This window comes from Ranitomeya variabilis, chromosome 4 (assembly GCF_051348905.1).
Source record: "Ranitomeya variabilis isolate aRanVar5 chromosome 4, aRanVar5.hap1, whole genome shotgun sequence".
NCBI lineage: Eukaryota > Metazoa > Chordata > Amphibia > Anura > Dendrobatidae > Ranitomeya > Ranitomeya variabilis.
The window spans coordinates 422694568-422709867 of record NC_135235.1 but is presented as its reverse complement, the minus strand read 5'-3'; positions in this window follow the sequence as shown (position 1 = coordinate 422709867).

Below are 15300 nucleotides of genomic sequence, written 5' to 3'. Positions count from 1 at the left end.
TCCAGGGGTCTTCCCCATGATGTTGCCGTGTCATTTGAGCACTGTTCGCATCGATTTCTGACATTTTTAGACCCTAAATGGGCCCCCGGGGGTTCGTGGCAAAAATGCTCGGGTTTCCCATAAACTTACATTGGGCTCGTTGCTCGGGTCGAATACCCGAGTATTCCAATTTGCTTGACCTGAGCAATGAGCACCCGAGCATTTTAGTGCTCGCCCATCACTACTTGTTGCACTTTATTTTAATTTTATGGTACTTATTAATATCAATAAAAAGTGTTTTTAAACATTATACTCTTCTCATTTTTCTTAACTGTGGATTTAATTCCATTGTCAGTGTCTAGTCATGAAGAGATGAGTTGCTAAATTTGCAGGACCCTGGTCCATATCAGATTTCCATGACCATCAATCAGGCACCCTACAAACCACCTCCCACCACCTCCTACCTGCCAGAATCCCCAAACCCTTGTTTTTTTAATCGGCCTTGCACTACGTCATGAGCATTACCCCACAATAATAATATCTAGAGTTGGACAGATAATTTGAAAATCAAATTTGCCAGTTTTTCTGAAAAAAAAACAAAACAATAATAATTTAATCTCCATTTATCACAATACTGAAAAGGCTCTAATTGACCAGTTAAAAAAATATGTATATAGTTCTAGGAGTGTGGTGAACCCATATTCAGCTCTTTTATGCAAATACAGTATTAATGTCTAAATGACCTCAATTTATCTTTATAGAAGAATACAGATAATAAAGAGAAGTAGCAAACAGCTGTATTTAGACAGCGTGTACAGGTTTAATATTGAACTATTGCAATGATGAAATGTGCTTAAAAAAAATATTTTTTTTTTATAACACACACTTTGTAAGGTAGGCTGCTCACCTTACAATTCTCCGCTTAATTGCCTAGATCTCCTGGCCTGGACCAAGGACTTCATCCTCTCCTTTAACTTAGGCGTCCTGCCTGAATGCTGAAATTCCACTGCCACTTAATATCTGATTCTCTTCAAAACATACTATCCAATATATGATTTCCTCTTCGCACACAACACCATTTCCTTGCAAGTCTGCATGCAGCTAGAGCATAGGTTTGACATTATTCAAGGCTTAGCCCTATCTATATTATTACCAGGAAGTGGTATCCTGTATGCTAGTGTAGCTTCTCCCATCTAAACTATTTCCAACTATTAACCCTGTCTGCTACTAACTAACTTTTGCTGGTCAAAAAATGACTGCATCAACATTTCAATACATGACAATACACATTACCAAATATGCAAAACTGTACAATGCATTATGGAACCACAGATTATTTAAGGGGCATGTTACAGCATCTCCACTTCCTTACGATATGAGACATTCAAGTAGTGGCAAATAATTTCTAAGGAAAATCAACAGCAATAGGTAATTTCAAATCTACCCCCCTGCACTTAGTGTCAAAATGAATACTTTGTGGTTTCAAATGGTCTCCTTGTTTGCAGTGTGTGAAGAATGAAAAAAAACTGTTATGAAGTTGCTGTTAGTGCAATGTTTCTCAAATAAATCAATTCACAGTCACATTGTGATAATTTGCAGGTGGGAAACTTCCATATACCACTTGCCTCTTTGGGTTTGGGTAAGTAGTTTTTTTTCTATCCAAATGAGGAATGAACTGTGCACTCTGACCTCCTATCCATATACCGTTGTATAGTATAGAAGCATAAATTATCATTGCTTAGCAAGCCCTCATCTTTTAATACGGTGTAACTGTCTGTTAAGAGTCGAGTTCCCACCACTGCACAGGGGGAATCTCGAACCATGTCTGCTGCGGTCTCTCATTCTGCATCAGCCGCAGTGGAGTCTGCTCAGAAGAGACGTTGGTCCCAGCATCTCGCTCAGTCTGATTCTGTGCAAAGGGTTTCTGCTGCCTTTCCAGGCTCTGCCATTGTAGCCTGTACTGATCAGCGGCGAGCAGACATCTCTGGGACTAAGTCCCGCTTTTCCCCTTCTGAGCATGCCCAAAGGAATACCTCTTAGTGGAGTTCTGGGGTCACAGGCTCAGGTACTGCAGTAGCTCCTATTGGTCCTCTAGGAAGGTCCTGAAGCTGCTCATTTACTGTATCAGTTCTCATTGGTCCTCTAGGAAGGTCCTGAACTTGCTGCAGCTATAAAAGGTTCACATGGCCGCACGGCCATGCGCAGGTATACACTTGTTTATGTTTGTGTGTTGTGAGTGATAGTCGCTCTTTAATCATCCCCTCCCTTGTATTTGAATGCTCGCGTAAGGAGGATGATTGTAATCTAGCGCCCGACTAGTAACCAACACTGGTACACAAACAGTGTCTATTGCTGTGACCGCCAGTGCGACACTGTGCGCTATCACCGCGCTTTCCAAACCCAAGTCTGGGTGGTTAGTGGCGTCCGCCAGTGCGGTATCGCATGCACTCTCGTGCTATTTAATTATTTCTGTTACATGCGGTACTGCGGCCCTGTGACGTAACAGGGTTCGCTTCTTTCACACAGGGTGAAGCTAACCCGTGTGTATCCTCATTGTACCACCATATAGTCTGTCATTGCTTAGCAGCAGGTTCCATCTCTGCACGGTGGACCCCAGGCTGCGAACGCACCTTATTCCTTTTCTCTAATTATTTGGTGCGTTCCGCTAGCCCTAACACTGTCCACCTTGAATTGGCTGGATTAGACTATGGGATGTCATAGCTGCAGGTCTTTATAGGAAAGTAATTGTGACGGTACCCGGTGTGATGTGTCATTAGCCCACTCTCTGAGTCTTCTGCAATTTGTGTAAAGGTGATGAGAATTATTACCGTTTTTTTTATAATGCATCTGAATCAAATCATGGAATGTTTGAATTTGTGGGAACCTTCAAATTTAATGAAATTCAACGTGAAATCTATCCTCCACAAATCAATCCGCTAATTTCTAATAATATTCCAATAGGCTGACTAATCATAAGAGGAGTTAGACGTGCTGGCATTTCGGAGGTGATTTGCAGGGATCCCGTCCAGCAGCCAGAAACTCTTAAACTCTTCAAGTGACCTTTGGACTACAGTCCAAATTTATTTACACATCTCGGCTGTTATGCCATTAGTAGGGTTGAGCGAAACGGGTCGATCATTTTCAAAAGTCGCCGACTTTTGGCTAAGTCGGCGTCTCATGAAACCCGATCCGACCCCTGTGCTTGTCGGCCATGCGGTACGCGACTTTCGCGCCAAAGTCGCGTTTCAATGACGCGAAAAGCGCCATTTCTCAGCCAATGAAGGTGAACGCAGAGTGTGGGCAGCGTGATGACATAGATCCTGGTCCTCACCATCTTAGAGAAGGGCATTGCAGTGATTGGCTTGCTGTCTGCGGCGTCACAGGGGCTATAAAGGGGCGTTCCCGCCGACCGCCATCTTACTGCTGCTGATCTGAGCTTAGGGACAGGTTGCTGCCGCTTCGTCAGAAGCAGGGAGAGCGTTAGGCAGGGTCCACTAACCACCAAACCGCTTGTGCTGCAGCGATTTCCACTGTCCAACACCACCTTCGGTGTGCAGGGACTGTGGAAGCTATTTTTTTTTTTTTTCCCCTCAGCGCTGTAGCTCATTGGGCTGCCCTAGAAGGCTCCGTGATAGCTGTATTGCTGTGTGTACGCCACTGTGGAAACCAACTGCTTTTTTCAAAGCACATATCCTCTTGTTCCTTCCTTTCTGCACAGCTATCTTTTTTGTTTGTCCACACTTTTTATTTAATTTGTGCATCAGTCCACTCCTATTGCTGCCTGCCATACCTGGCTTACATTACTGCAGGAAGATAGTAATTGTAGGACAGTCCCTGTTTTTTTTTTGTTTTTTTTGTGGGAGATTAAGATTGGCATTTCTGCTACAGTGCCATCCCTGTGTGTGCCATCTCTCACTGAGTGGGCCATAGAAAGCCTATTTATTTTTTCCGTGATTTGTGTTCTAAATTCTACCTCAACACAAAAACACTACATCAATCAGTGGGAGAAAAATATTGGCCTCAGTCAGGGCTTGTGTGCCACTGCTGTGTGTGCTATCTCTCATTCAGTGGGCTATAGCAAGCCTATTTTTTTTTTTTTTTTTTTAATATTATTTGGTTTCTAAAGTCTCCCTGAAAAAAAAAAAAATACCTAAAAAAACAGTGGGAGAGTAATATTGCCCTTTCAGCTTGTGTGCCAGTCTTGACTCCTGGGTGTGCCACCTCTCTCCCTCTCATTCAGTGGGCCATAGAAAGCCTATTTATTTTTTTTTTAAATATTATTGGGTTTCTAAAGTCTCCCTTAAAAAACAAAAAATACATAAAAAAACAGTGGGAGAGTAATATTGCCCTTTCAGCTTGTGTGCCAGGCTTGACTCCTGGGTGTGCCACCTCTCTCCCTCTCATTCAGTGGGCCATAGAAAGCCTATTTATTTATTTTTTTAAATATTATTGGGTTTCTAAAGTCTCCCTTAAAAAACAAAAAATACATAAAAAAACAGTGGGAGAGTAATATTGCCCTTTCAGCTTGTGTGCCAGGCTTGACTCCTGGGTGTGCCACCTCTCTCCCTCTCATTCAGTGGGCCATAGAAAGCCTATTTATTTATTTTTTTTTAAATATTATTGGGTTTCTAAAGTCTCCCTTAAAAAACAAAAAATACATAAAAAAACAGTGGGAGAGTAATATTGCCCTTTCAGCTTGTGTGCCAGTCTTGACTCCTGGGTGTGCCACCTCTCTCTCATTCAGTGGGCCATAGAAAGCATTTTTTTTTTTCCTTGATTTGTGTTCTAAAATCTACCTCAACACAAAAACACTACATCAATCAGTGGGAGAAAAATATTGGCCTCAGTCAGGGCTTGTGTGCCACTGCTGTGTGTGCTATCTCTCATTCAGTGGGCTATAGAAAGCCTATTTATTTATTTATTTTTTTTCTTATTATTTGGTTTCTAAAGTCTCCCTGAAAAAAAAAAAAAAAAACATAAAAAAACAGTGGGAGAGTAATATTGCCCTTTCAGCTTGTGTGCCAGTCTTGACTCCTGGGTGTGCCACCTCTCTCCCTCTCATTCAGTGGGCCATAGAAAGCCTATTTATTTTTTTTTTAAATATTATTGGGTTTCTAAAGTCTCCCTTAAAAAACAAAAAATACATAAAAAAACAGTGGGAGAGTAATATTGCCCTTTCAGCTTGTGTGCCAGTCTTGACTCCTGGGTGTGCCACCTCTCTCCCTCTCATTCAGTGGGCCATAGAAAGCCTATTTATTTTTTTTTTTAAATATTATTGGGTTTCTAAAGTCTCCCTTAAAAAACAAAAAATACATAAAAAAACAGTGGGAGAGTAATATTGCCCTTTCAGCTTGTGTGCCAGGCTTGACTCCTGGGTGTGCCACCTCTCTCCCTCTCATTCAGTGGGCCATAGAAAGCCTATTTATTTTTTTTTTTAAATATTATTGGGTTTCTAAAGTCTCCCTTAAAAAACAAAAAATACATAAAAAAACAGTGGGAGAGTAATATTGCCCTTTCAGCTTGTGTGCCAGTCTTGACTCCTGGGTGTGCCACCTCTCTCTCATTCAGTGGGCCATAGAAAGCATTTTTTTTTTTCCTTGATTTGTGTTCTAAAATCTACCTCAACACAAAAACACTACATCAATCAGTGGGAGAAAAATATTGGCCTCAGTCAGGGCTTGTGTGCCACTGCTGTGTGTGCTATCTCTCATTCAGTGGGCTATAGAAAGCCTATTTATTTATTTATTTTTTTTCTTATTATTTGGTTTCTAAAGTCTCCCTGAAAAAAAAAAAAAAAACATAAAAAAACAGTGGGAGAGTAATATTGCCCTTTCAGCTTGTGTGCCAGTCTTGACTCCTGGGTGTGCCACCTCTCTCCCTCTCATTCAGTGGGCCATAGAAAGCCTATTTTTTTTTTTTTTTTTTTAATATTATTTGGTTTCTAAAGTCTCCCTGAAATAAAAAAAAAACTTAAAAAAACAGTGGGAGAGTAATATTGCCCTTTCAGCTTGTGCGCCAGTCTTGACTCCTGGGTGTGCCACCTCTCTCTCTCTAATTGTGGGCCATAGAAAGCCTTTTTTTTTTTTTTTTTTTAATATTATTTGGTTTCTAAAGTCTCCCTGAGAAAAAAAAATAAATAAATTAGGTGGGAGATTAATATTGACATTAGTGCTTGAGTGACAGTCCTGCGTGTGTGTCATCTCTGTGATTTTGTGCCACAGAAAACAGAGTGTTTACGTAACATTGTGCCTGATTTTCCTTGTGGTCTCACCAACCTGTTAAGGGATATTGAAATCATACTGAAGTTATAGCTCACCGTGTAAGTTGTTTGACAGCAACAAATAAAGTTACTTTGGTTAAGATTTTAAAACAATGAGGAAGTCTGGTGCAAGAGGTCGTCGTGGGCGTTCATTGTCAGCTGGTAATGATGGTAGTGGTAGTGGAGCATCAGGTGGTCGTGGGGATAAAAATATTCCACCTAAGTCTGGAGCTGTGGAGCCAGTTTCGTCGTCAGGCTACACAAGGCCTCGAACGCTCTCTTTTCTGGGAGTAGGAAAACCGCTTTTAAAGGCGGAGCAGCAACAGCAAGTTTTGGCTTACATTGCAGACTCAGCCTCTAGCTCTTTTGCCTCCTCTTCCGAAACTGGTAAATGTAAAAGCAGCGCGTCGCTTGTGGATGTTCACGGTCAGGGACAAGTCGCTTCCTTGTCCTCCTCAGCAAAAACTACAACAAGAGAGAAGGATGCAGCAGGCGACACAACGGGTCACTCCATGGAGCTCTTTACACATACCGTCCCTGGCTTAGAAAGTGAAACATTTAACAGGCCATGCCCATTACAAGTATATTCTGACATGGAGTGCACTGATGCACAGCCACAGCCAGAGTACTATGCTGCTCCTTTGACTCAGACCACCACATTGCCCTCTCAGGGTACAGATCCACAATCAGACCCTGATGAGACTATGTTGCCCCGCCACGAACGCTATACCACCGACCGACACAGTGACACAGACGAAGTTGCACACGAGCTTGAAGAGGAGGTAATAGATGACCCAGTTATTGACCCCGATTGGCAGCCATTGGGGGAACAGGGTGCAGGCGGCAGTAGTTCAGAAGCGGAGGTGGAGGAGGGGCCGCAGCAGGCATCAACATCGCAACAGGTTCCATCTGCCGGGCCCGTATCTGGCCCAAAACGCGTGTCAAAGCCAAAACCTGTTGGAGCACAGCGTTGCCATCCGGTTAAAGCTCAGTCTGCAATCCCTGAAAAGGGATCCGAGTCTAGGAAGAGTGCAGTCTGGCATTTTTTTAAACAACATCCAACTGATCAGCGCAAAGTCATCTGTCAAAAATGTTCAACTAGCTTAAGCAGAGGTCAGAATCTGAAAAGTCTAAATACTAGTTGCATGCATAGACACTTAACCACCATGCATTTTCAAGCCTGGACTAACTACCAAACGTCCCTCAAGGTTGTAGCACCCTCGGCCAATGAAGCTAGTCAGCAACGCAACATCCCTTCCGTCACTGTAAGGCCACCATTTTCCGCACCACCGGCAGTATCTGTGCAGGTTTCTTTGCCAGCCAAAAGCAGTCAGGGTCAGGGAATCACCAGTTTTGTAGGAGGAAATATTGCATCTAGGGCACCGGCGGAAACAATACCGTCTCCAACCGTCTCTCAGTCTGCCATGTACACCGGCACACCCGAAAGTTCCACGATCTCCAGCTCTCCAGTCCAGCTCACCCTACATGAGACTCTGGTTAGAAAATGGAAGTACTTATCCTCGCATCCGCGTACACAGTGTTTTAACGCCCACATAGCTAGACTAATCTCGTTAGAGATGATGCCCTACCGGTTAGTTGAAAGTGAAGCTTTCAAAGCCCTGATGGAGTACGCTGAACCACGATACGAGCTACCCAGTCGACACTTTTTTTCCAGAAAAGCCATCCCAGCCCTGCACCAGCATGTTAAACAGCGCATCGTCCATGCACTCAGGCAATCTGTGAGTACAAAGGTGCACCTGACTACAGATGCATGGACCAGTAGGCATGGCCAGGGACGTTATGTGTCCATCACGGCACACTGGGTGAATGTGGTGGATGCAGGGTCCACAGGCGACATCAATTTAGGGACAGTTGTGCCTAGCCCACGGTCTAGGAAACAGTTGGCTGTAGGCGTTCGCACCCCCTCCTCCTCCTCCTCCTCGTCCTCCTGCAGAAGCTACAGCTCTTCCACAGAACGCAGTCTGCCAACCACTCCATCGGCAGATGACACTGTTGCACACCAGTTGTCCCATTATGGGCCAGCTACTGCCAAGCGTCAGCAGGCTGTATTGGCTATGAAGTGCTTGGGCGACAACAGACACACCACGGAAGTTCTGTCCGAGTTCTTGCAACAAGAAACACAGTCGTGGCTGGGCACAGTAGATCTTGAGGCAGGCAAGGTAGTGAGTGATAACGGAAGGAATTTCATGGCTGCCATCTCCCTTTCCCAACTGAAACACATTCCTTGCCTGGCTCACACCTTAAACCTGGTGGTGCAGTGCTTATTGAAAACTTATCCTGGGTTCTCCGACCTGCTCCTCAAAGTGCGTGCACTTTGCTCACATATCCGACGTTCGCCTGTACACGCCAGCCGTATGCAGACCTATCAGCGGTCTTTGAACCTTCCCCAGCATCGCCTAATCATAGACGTTGCAACAAGGTGGAACTCAACACTGCACATGCTTCAGAGACTGTGCGAACAGAGGCGTGCTGTTATTTATTTGTGGGAGGATACACGGGCAGGCAGTAGGATGGCAGACATGGAGTTGTCAGGTGTGCAGTGGTCTAAGATACAAGACATGTGTCAAGTCCTTCAGTGTTTTGAGGAATGCACACGGCTGGTTAGTGCAGACAACGCCGTAATAAGCATGAGCATCCCCCTAATGCGTCTGCTGATGCAAAGTTTGACGCACATAAAGGAGCAGGCGTCTGCACCAGAGGAAGAGGAAAGCCTTGATGACAGTCAGCCATTGTCTGGTCAGGGCTGTGTACAGGACGAGGTAGCGGGCGAAGAGGAGGTGGAGGACGAGGAGGATGATGGGGATGAGTATATTTTTAATGCCGAACCTTTCCCGGGGGCACAGGAAATTGGTTGCGTGTCACGGCCGGGTTCTGGTTTTTTGAGGGACACAAGTGACGTAGATTTGCCTGCAACTGCCCCTCAACCAATCACAACCGGAGATTTTACAACTGGAACTTTGGCCCACATGGCGGATTATGCCTTACGTATCCTAAAAAGGGACACACGCATTACGAAAATGATGAACGATGACGATTACTGGTTGGCCTGCCTCCTTGATCCACGCTATAAAGGCAAATTGCAAAATATTATGCCACATGAGAACTTGGAACTAATATTAGCAACCAAACAATCAACTCTTGTTGACCGTTTGCTTCAGGCATTCCCAGCACACAGCGCACGTGATCGTTCTCACACGAGCTCCAGGGGGCAGCAGACTAGGAGTGTTAGGGGTGCACACATCAGAAGTGGCGTTGGACAGAGGGGTTTTCTGACCAGGTTGTGGAGTGATTTTGCTATGACCGCAGACAGGACAGGTACTGCTGCATCAATTGAAAGTGACAGGAGACAACATTTGTCCAGTATGGTTACTAACTATTTTTCATCCCTTATCGATGTTCTCCCTCAACCGTCATTCCCATTTGATTACTGGGCCTCCAAATTAGACACCTGGCCAGAATTGGCAGAATATGCATTGCAGGAGCTTGCTTGCCCGGCAGCAAGTGTCCTATCAGAAAGAGTATTCAGTGCTGCAGGTTCAATATTAACCGAAAAAAGGACTCGTCTGGCTACCCAAAATGTTGACGATCTAACATTCATTAAAATGAACAACAACTGGATTTCGAAATCTTTTGCCCCACCTTGCCCGGCCGACACCTAGCTTTCCTATGAAAGGCTCTTGCCTGTGAATTACTTTTCTAATGTCTAATTTGCTGCAGCTGATTGTACAGCATACGACATGTTTACACCTCCCTAAATGGCCAAACTCCCCACACGGGGCCGTGGTATCGCGACTTGGCGCAAGCACCCGTGAGACTGCTGTTTGTCTGAAGAGGTGGGTGTGCTCGCTTTTGGTTGACGGCATTGCTACTGGGTCCCTCATAGTACAATGTAGTGTCTCTGGCGGTGGTGGTGCACACCCAACGTCAGACACACCGTTGTAACATGAGGGGCCCTGGGGCGGTCCCGCCGGCCTCTAGAGAGTTCCCCCCTACCCCAGCTCAAAATGTGCTCTACCACATGCAAAATTATGTCGCACAGCTCCACCAATCTTTAGTCTATTCGCTGACATCATTCAATGTCTGGCACTGACAATACAAATTTGTAGACATCTACGATGCAACTTAAAGTAGTCTGTGTCTGTGTCCTATATTGGCACCATTAAATAGTTACTGCCAAATTACTATGTCAGAAACTCAGCAGATGAGCCCACCCCTGTACCTAAGTATGCCACCTTTTTTTTTGTTTTGGTTGTTTTGCGAGACATTAACATCTATTTATATTTTGGGAGTACTGGGACAGACACTCCTTGCACTACTCCTCCACTCACCACCAAGCTGCCCGTGTATCCATGTAACCGCTGTAAAACTGCCATGAGCCTATTGTTTGTTATTTTAGGCCTTTGAAGCCTGTCTGCGGTCCCTCCTTCCACTAGTCCTCCACTGACCAGACCACTGCTGCCCGTGTACCCCTGGAACCAATTATAAAGTGCCTACAGCCAGCCCATTTTTTTATGTTAGGCCTTTGAAGCCTGTCTGCGGTCCCTCCTTCCACTAGTCCTCCACTGGCCAGACCACTGCTGCCCGTGTACCCCTGGAACCAATTATAAAGTGCCTACAGCCAGCCCATTTTTTTATGTTAGGCCTTTGAAGCCTGTCTGCGGTCCCTACTTTAAATACTCCTCCACTGACCACCAAGCTGCCTGCCCGTGTATCCATGTAACCGCTGTAAAACTGCCATGAGCCTATTGTTTGTTATTTTAGGCCTTTGAAGCCTGTCTGCGGTCCCTCCTTCCACTAGTCCTCCACTGACCAGACCACTGCTGCCCGTGTACCCCTGGAACCAATTATAAAGTGCCTACAGCCAGCCCATTTTTTTATGTTAGGCCTTTGAAGCCTGTCTGCGGTCCCTCCTTCCACTAGTCCTCCACTGGCCAGACCACTGCTGCCCGTGTACCCCTGGAACCAATTATAAAGTGCCTACAGCCAGCCCATTTTCTTATGTTAGGCCTTTGAAGCCTGTCTGCGGTCCCTACTTTAAATACTCCTCCACTGACCACCAAGCTGCCTGCCCGTGTATCCATGTAACCGCTGTAAAACTGCCATGAGCCTATTGTTTGTTATGTTAGGCCTTTGAAGCCTGTCTGCGGTCCCTACTTTAAATACTCCTCCACTGACCACCAAGCTGCCTGCCCGTGTATCCATGTAACCGCTGTAAAACTGCCATGAGCCTATTGTTTGTTATTTTAGGCCTTTGAAGCCTGTCTGCGGTCCCTCCTTCCACTAGTCCTCCACTGACCAGACCACTGCTGCCCGTGTACCCCTGGAACCAATTATAAAGTGCCTACAGCCAGCCCATTTTCTTATGTTAGGCCTTTGAAGCCTGTCTGCGGTCCCTACTTTAAATACTCCTCCACTGACCACCAAGCTGCCTGCCCGTGTATCCATGTAACCGCTGTAAAACTGCCATGAGCCTATTGTTTGTTATTTTAGGCCTTTGAAGCCTGTCTGCGGTCCCTCCTTCCACTAGTCCTCCACTGACCAGACCACTGCTGCCCGTGTACCCCTGGAACCAATTATAAAGTGCCTACAGCCAGCCCATTTTTTTATGTTAGGCCTTTGAAGCCTGTCTGCGGTCCCTCCTTCCACTAGTCCTCCACTGGCCAGACCACTGCTGCCCGTGTACCCCTGGAACCAATTATAAAGTGCCTACAGCCAGCCCATTTTCTTATGTTAGGCCTTTGAAGCCTGTCTGCGGTCCCTACTTTAAATACTCCTCCACTGACCACCAAGCTGCCTGCCCGTGTATCCATGTAACCGCTGTAAAACTGCCATGAGCCTATTGTTTGTTATTTTAGGCCTTTGAAGCCTGTCTGCGGTCCCTCCTTCCACTAGTCCTCCACTGACCAGACCACTGCTGCCCGTGTACCCCTGGAACCAATTATAAAGTGCCTACAGCCAGCCCATTTTTTTATGTTAGGCCTTTGAAGCCTGTCTGCGGTCCCTCCTTCCACTAGTCCTCCACTGGCCAGACCACTGCTGCCCGTGTACCCCTGGAACCAATTATAAAGTGCCTACAGCCAGCCCATTTTCTTATGTTAGGCCTTTGAAGCCTGTCTGCGGTCCCTACTTTAAATACTCCTCCACTGACCACCAAGCTGCCTGCCCGTGTATCCATGTAACCGCTGTAAAACTGCCATGAGCCTATTGTTTGTTATTTTAGGCCTTTGAAGCCTGTCTGCGGTCCCTCCTTCCACTAGTCCTCCACTGACCAGACCACTGCTGCCCGTGTACCCCTGGAACCAATTATAAAGTGCCTACAGCCAGCCCATTTTCTTATGTTAGGCCTTTGAAGCCTGTCTGCGGTCCCTACTTTAAATACTCCTCCACTGACCACCAAGCTGCCTGCCCGTGTATCCATGTAACCGCTGTAAAACTGCCATGAGCCTATTGTTTGTTATTTTAGGCCTTTGAAGCCTGTCTGCGGTCCCTCCTTCCACTAGTCCTCCACTGGCCAGACCACTGCTGCCCGTGTACCCCTGGAACCAATTATAAAGTGCCTACAGCCAGCCCATTTTTTTATGTTAGGCCTTTGAAGCCTGTCTGCGGTCCCTCCTTCCACTAGTCCTCCACTGGCCAGACCACTGCTGCCCGTGTACCCCTGGAACCAATTATAAAGTGCCTACAGCCATCCCATTTTTTTATGTTAGGCCTTTGAAGCCTGTCTGCGGTCCCTACTTTAAATACTCCTCCACTGACCACCAAGCTGCCTGCCCGTGTATCCATGTAACCGCTGTAAAACTGCCATGAGCCTATTGTTTGTTATTTTAGGCCTTTGAAGCCTGTCTGCGGTCCCTCCTTCCACTAGTCCTCCACTGACCAGACCACTGCTGCCCGTGTACCCCTGGAACCAATTATAAAGTGCCTACAGCCAGCCCATTTTTTTATGTTAGGCCTTTGAAGCCTGTCTGCGGTCCCTCCTTCCACTAGTCCTCCACTGGCCAGACCACTGCTGCCCGTGTACCCCTGGAACCAATTATAAAGTGCCTACAGCCAGCCCATTTTCTTATGTTAGGCCTTTGAAGCCTGTCTGCGGTCCCTACTTTAAATACTCCTCCACTGACCACCAAGCTGCCTGCCCGTGTATCCATGTAACCGCTGTAAAACTGCCATGAGCCTATTGTTTGTTATGTTAGGCCTTTGAAGCCTGTCTGCGGTCCCTACTTTAAATACTCCTCCACTGACCACCAAGCTGCCTGCCCGTGTATCCATGTAACCGCTGTAAAACTGCCATGAGCCTATTGTTTGTTATTTTAGGCCTTTGAAGCCTGTCTGCGGTCCCTCCTTCCACTAGTCCTCCACTGACCAGACCACTGCTGCCCGTGTACCCCTGGAACCAATTATAAAGTGCCTACAGCCAGCCCATTTTCTTATGTTAGGCCTTTGAAGCCTGTCTGCGGTCCCTACTTTAAATACTCCTCCACTGACCACCAAGCTGCCTGCCCGTGTATCCATGTAACCGCTGTAAAACTGCCATGAGCCTATTGTTTGTTATTTTAGGCCTTTGAAGCCTGTCTGCGGTCCCTCCTTCCACTAGTCCTCCACTGGCCAGACCACTGCTGCCCGTGTACCCCTGGAACCAATTATAAAGTGCCTACAGCCAGCCCATTTTTTTATGTTAGGCCTTTGAAGCCTGTCTGCGGTCCCTACTTTAAATACTCCTCCACTGACCACCAAGATGCCTGCCCGTGTATCCATGTAACCGCTGTAAAACTGCCATGAGCCTATTGTTTGTTATGTTAGGCCTTTGATAGCCTGTCTGCGGTCCCTACTTTAAATACTCCTCCACTCACCACCAAGCTGCCTGCCCGTCTATCCATGTAACCGCTGTAAAACTGCCATGAGCCTATTGTTTGTTATTTTAGGCCTTTGATAGCCTGTCTGCGGCCCCTACTTGCAATACTCCTCCACTGACCACAATGCTGCCTGGAGTGCCTGCCTGTGTATCCATGTAACCGATGTAAAACTGCCATGACTGCCTACTGTTTGTTATTTTAGGCCTTTGATAGCCTGTCTGCAGCCCCTACTTGCAATACTCCTCCACTGACCACACCAATGCTGCCCGTGTACCCCTGGAACCTATTTAAAAGTTCATAGAGCCTAGTTATATATTTTATTTACTATTAATAAGGCCATGATGGACTACGCTGTACCACGCTACAAGCTAACCAGTCGACACTTCTTTTGCGAGAAAAGCCATCCCAACCCTCCACCAGCATGTAGAAGACCGCATTGTCCATGCACTCTGGCAATCTGTGAGTACAAAGGTGCACCTGACAACAGATGCATGGACCTGTAGGCATGGCCACGGAAGATTACGTGTCCATTACGGCGCAATGGGTTAATGTGGTGGATGCATGGGCCACAGGGGACAGCCTACTAAGTCTGTCTGCAGTCCCTAATTCAAATTGTCCTCCACTGTCTAAATCGGAGCTTCCACCTTCTGGCTTTCGGCCTATAGTATCAGAAATTAAACTGCATTTGGCCTTCAACTTTGGTTAGGGCCTACTAACGGCTTCTGCCCCTCCCTGGTGTTGCCCTCAACTAAATAAAGCTGAGCTTCAACCTTCCGGCTCTCATTAAGTGGTTTTAAAAAAAAAAAAATGGTGGTTAGGGCCTACTAACGGCTTCTGCCCCTCCCTGGTGTTGCCCTCAACTAAATAAAGCTGAGCTTCAACCTTCTGCTCCAAATTACCATTTTAAAAAATGCAATAGGCTTTTCCGGCCTACTAAAGGTGTCTGCCCCTCCCTGGTGTTGTCCTCAACTGAACAAAGCTGAGCTTCCACATTCTGGCTTTCGCCCTATACTATCAGATATTAAACTGCATTTGGCCTACTAGTGTGGTTAGGCCCTTGAAACAGTGTCTGCTGCTCTTGGGTTTGCTACTCCACTGAACAAAGCAATGCCGCCTGTTTAGTCCTGTTACCAATTTTGAACTGCATGTAGCCTACTTTATTCTTTGGCCCTATATCTGTTTCCTCCT